The following is a 5,691-nucleotide window of genomic DNA, read 5'->3' on the forward strand; positions in this document are numbered from 1 at the left end:
TTTCAGCTCGAAAATCAAATAAGGTCATCCCGAGTCATCAAATTCGAAGCTGAAATTTTCTTTTAGATCATGTTTACCCACGATAAAATAAACTCGCATGCAAAAAATTCAGTCAAAACAGATCGTTATTCGACCGCCAAATCAAGATTTTTTCTAAGAACTCTAGACCTATATTTTCTTAATTTAGCATTAATTAGATACATTTTTAACTTAAAAATCTGTTTATACCTACATAAAATTTAATGAAAAAGACGAGAAACATTACCTTAACGCCTTTGGGATGAAAATCTCAATTTTTCTCCTCCCTTTCCCTCTTTTTTGTCTCATTTTTCTTTAGTGTAATTTTTTTTGTTTGTTCACTTCTTAATTTAACATAAATTATACTCATTTTTAACCTAAAAATCTGTCCATAACTACATAAAAATTTAATGGAAAAGATCAGAAGCATTACCTTAACGCCTAATTGGGATGAAAATCTCAGTTTTTCTCCTCCCTTTCCCCCTCTTTTTTCTGCCTTTTTTTTTGCGTAATTTCTTTTGTTTGTTCAGGTCCTTTTTTTTTCCAACTTTTTGACAGCTACGCTGACTTTTGACTTTATTTATCTATTATTTAATTTTTATTTATTTTTCTTTTCCATTATTATTAGTAATAATTTTTTTTTATTAGATCTCATAAAAATCATGTCACTCATTTTTATAAGTTATAAATTATTTATAAACGCTACTAAAAGGTTAATATAAAAATAATTGTTAAAATTTATAAACGACTAAGAGGGACATTGCATGTCAAATAACAAATGACTTTTAATCGCGTATAAGTTTATAAATATTTCATAGGTTATATCTCAATGTAATTTCAAGTTTTGGAGAATTTATGTTCCATTAAGCATGTGTTTTACTGCTAAAGATTAATTATATAATTTGATTTAGTTAAATATGAATTTAGTAAACATACCTGATGGTTTAGTTATTATAATTAATTTTGTATAAACACCAGGTGAGAGTAAATATTTATCTACATATGGCCATTTATTAGAGCCCGGAGCATAAATGGTACAAAATATTAACAAAAATTTCAAAACGGTATATAAAATTTTATATTACCAAAACGGAAAAATCGCTGGAACAACAGCGATTTACTCCACCAGAAAAAGCAAAATCGCTGCAGTTGCAAATTTTGAATTTTTTTTTTAAAAAAATTGAAACGCTACTTAGGCAGCGATTTCCATATTTTATAAAAAAAATATGAAAATCTTTGCCTAGGCAGCGATTTTTTCAATTTTTTTTAAAATATGGAAATCGCTGCCTAGGCAACAATTTTTAAAAAAAGATTATTTTTTTTTAAAAAAAAAAGTTTTTAAAAAAAATTTTAAATCGCTGTGTAGGCAGCGATTTTATATAAAAATATTAAATCGCTGTCTAGGCAGCGATTTATAAAAAAATAAATATTTTTTAATATGTTCCAAAAAAAAAGTTTTTAATTTTTTTTTTAAAATCGTTATTATTTAGAAAATGACATATGTCTATTAATTAGTGGAGCTTTAGTGAGACTAGCTAGCTTGATAGAGCTATCTATACAAAGACAAACGTGAAACAGGAGAGAATCTAGACAAAACTTTTTCACAAAATCTAAAATTAAAAAATTTTAAATCGCTGCCTGGGCAGCGATTTTATAAAAAAAAAATTTTGAAAAAAAAATATGGAAATCGCTGCCTAAGTAGCGATTTCATTTTTAAAAAAAAATTCACATTTTGCAAAATCGCTGCAGTAGAAGCGATTTTGCTTTTTCCGGTGGAGTAAATCGCTGTTGTTCCAGCGATTTTATCGTTTTGGTTAATATAAAATTTTATATACCGTTTTAAAATTTTTATTAATATTTTGTACCCTTTAGACTCCAAACTCCCATTTACTATTGATCAACTCGAAATTACTGCTGAATTTTATTGCTTATTTTCTTGTAATGGTATTTTCTTAGTAATTTTCTTTGAAACATAAGAAATGAAAGAACAAGAAAAAAGAAGATAACATATGCAATACCTACGTAAGGCATCTTATGTCATGAATTTATAGATTATAAGCACACTTTTTTATAAGCTTTTAATAGTTGACTCATCTCTACCACGAGTTTTACTATTACAAATATAAATATATAATAATTAGAACAAAATGGTTTTTGTTAGTATTACCTATTGCAAGGGAAACTTTGTTTTTAGATACTTTTATCGATCATATTGCTTATTTCATTTTTTATTTCTTATTTCATCTTCTATTTTATATCAAATACTAACAAGTATTGTAATTTACAGCTACGTAGCTAGTTAGTATCAAATACTATAACTCCATAAAGACACCTCAAGGTCACTTTCTACCTTCCGGCTCGTTTCTTGAGCCGATTTGATGCTAATAATAGTATTCTTTCTTCGTCGGAAGGTGTTGTTGCATTTAATGAATTGATATCTGAATAGTACAAATTCAAATTGTTATTTATTATAAACACGTGTCAGTATATAACAATATACTTATTTTCTTAGAGTTTGAAGTGTTTTTTTTATAGAATTTGTGAAAGTTTGAAAGTGATTTTTATAGAACTTTGAATAGATTATAAATTAAGAAAGAAAAAATGAAGAAACGTGTCTACGATATATACACGAACACGTATGGAAATTGGAAAATCAATTTGAAATGGGGATTGGAAGTACAACTTTTCTTTTTCTTAGTGGGGTATGCTTCTATCTATAATAATAAATAAATAAGAAAAAAAGAAGTACTACTACATGCCACTTATGAATAAAAAGATGTTAATATCGACATAGATTGTGACGTGGTGGTTCGATCTTGTGATAATTTAGAGAGAGAAAATATAAAGTTATTATTGAAGTTGTGTTGAATTTTCGAAAAGATATCTTAACTTTGTGAGTGTCTTATTTTTTTACTGTACAATTTAAAAGTGTTATAAATATCACATTTTCTACCTAACCTCAATCGCCGAAAAGAGGTGCAATCACGCACCAATAGTTGTTTGACACGTATTAAGTTCTTTTAATTTTTAATTGTTAGTTTCATTTTCATTTTTATTTTATTATTTTTTATTTTTATTAACTTTATTTTTATTTTTATTTTTTCCCTCTTTTTTCTTAAATCCTCATTACTCAAATCTTTGTTCTTTATTGTAAATCGTCCAAAAGTAGCAGTCATAGCCACCTTCAATGTAGTCTCCATGATCTTCCATGTTACAACACTATTTTTGCCATCAAAACATCAAAAAAAAGATGGAGTTTCATAGTATTCTCTAATCAATTGACTCCTTTTTTTAAAAAAAATAATAAAAGAAAAAAGAAAAGCAAGAGACAAGAAAAAAAAGTGATAAAATGGATGAAGTAAACGGATCTTCTAAGTTGAAGAAGATGAAGAAAAGGTAATTGAATTTTTGAATTTGAATGAAGAAGATAATGGGAAGATGATGTAAATTAATTAGATAATTAATATTAAAGAAATATAATGACAGCTGTCACTTTATAGCTGGTTATGGCAGTAAAAAGATTGGATCACACGTCCCATTTGTGTGATAAAAACCCAGACGAAAAAATGGATCAAAATGGTTCATTTACAAAGATATTAAAAGTAGATCCATGGGATGATAGAATACTTTCAAAGTTAAGGTATCTTTATGCAAAAAGGGGACAACTTTAGAAATGACTTTATGTCTTTTCTCTAATTTAGACTTAGAGCCTGTTTGGCTCAGCTTAAAAGCTGGTCAAACTAACTTAAAAGCTGATTTTTGACTTATTTAGCTGTTTGACAATACTCAAAATAACTTATCTTAAGTTAAAAAAAAACTTATTTTAAGCCAAAAGTTAAAAGCTGGGGTAGGGGTGCTTTTTTTTTTTTAGCTTATAAGCTGTTTTAAGTTGACCACATTTTTATCTTTTTGCCCTTAATATTTTTATACAATCTTCAAATTACAACATAACCCTAACATCTCTTTCTTCCATTTTTCCCTTTTCACGTTTGGCATAACAACTTCAGCATTTTTATCCAAACACATAACTGCTTATTTTAAAAATAAGTTTCAGTACTTTCAAAAGTACTTTTAGCAGCTTTTATTAAGCCCATCCAAACGGGCCCTTAGTCTAACTTTATACGAAAAATATCAGGCACGAAATGAGAAATAATATTTAAAGAAAAAAAAAAAGCAAAAGAGTACTTCCCTTTTTACGTTTAGGGTCAATGGGACGTAAACTTTGTCGAGTTCTTAGGGAAGAGACACACCGATGCTATACATTTTTGCCCATTAATTATTAGTTTAGATTTTCGATGTTTATAATTAGTTAAATTTTTTTATGAGGTATGCATTTAAATTTACATAAGAGTATTAAAATTATTTAAAAGAAATATTGAATTAAAAAATATTTAACAAATAAATAGAGAGTATTCTTTAGTGGATTTAAGCATCATTATGTTAAGTGGAAGAGATAGACGGTTTGATAATTTCTTACTTATAATTATTAATTTCTGAAACAATAGAATAAGACAAAAAAAATGACTACACATAGCCTACAATGCATCTTATGTCATGAATCATTATATATAACATTAGATGGAGAATATAATATATAGTTAACTCATAATAAGTCACATCTTCCACGAGCTTTAATGTTACAAATATAAATTGATCCAATAGTTATAAGGGGATTGTAATATATTGATTATTTATTACATATACTTTCAAATAGGATAAAACACTCAAATTAAATAAATTTTATTAATTCTTTTTGTGATTTCAATCTGATCTAACCTACTTAATCAGTTGACTCATGTTACTAAAGAGTTGAATATTATAATAGTGGACTCATGTCACTAAAGAGTCGGATTTAAATATAGATATTGAATATTAAGTAAAAAAAATCAAAAAGTTATTTATAAAATTATGAGATACGTGTCAAAAACACATCTAAATTATACCTTTATTTTTTAGTTTCATACTTAAACTATTGAAAGTTTGTGCTTCATACTTAAACTATCACTTTTTAGTTTGAGAAACATACCTCTCTCTTTTATACCACTCTCATCATGGTGTGTAATACACTCTCTCTCTTTTGTTTTTAAGAATTTCCAAATCACACTCCACATAGACAAAATATTCAACCTTGACCAAAATAAATAAATTAGTAGTATAGTTAAAATTAAAAATTTAAAAACTATTATAAAAAAACAATATTTTCTTTATAAAATAAAATGTAAAATATTTTTCTTACCCCACACCATTTTTTAAAGGTTTTTATTTTGCTTAAATTTCTTTTATAAAAGTATTTCATGTTTTACTTCATCTTCTTCCCCTCATCAAATACTAATTTCGATATTATTTTATTTTCTTAAAAATATAATTCTATCCATCTCACTTAACCCTCGGCTTTCAAAAATTTTTTCCTAGTGTTTAGATATTTTTTCCAGTGTTTAATATACATATAGAAAATTTTTTGACTTGCAGCCACAAGACTTTTTATATTTTTAGTTGTTTATGTTATATTCAGTACACTGGTAGAATTTTTTTCTAAAAATATATGTACGTGCATATCTAACACAAAATAAGAAAATGTAAAAAAAAATAATTAGAAGTGAAATATTAAATAGGATAACGTAGATTTTTCTAATAAAATAATATCAATTTCTATCTGGGGGGGGGGGGGGGGGG

Source organism: Solanum pennellii, chromosome 8 (genome assembly GCF_001406875.1).
Source record: "Solanum pennellii chromosome 8, SPENNV200".
NCBI lineage: Eukaryota > Viridiplantae > Streptophyta > Magnoliopsida > Solanales > Solanaceae > Solanum > Solanum pennellii.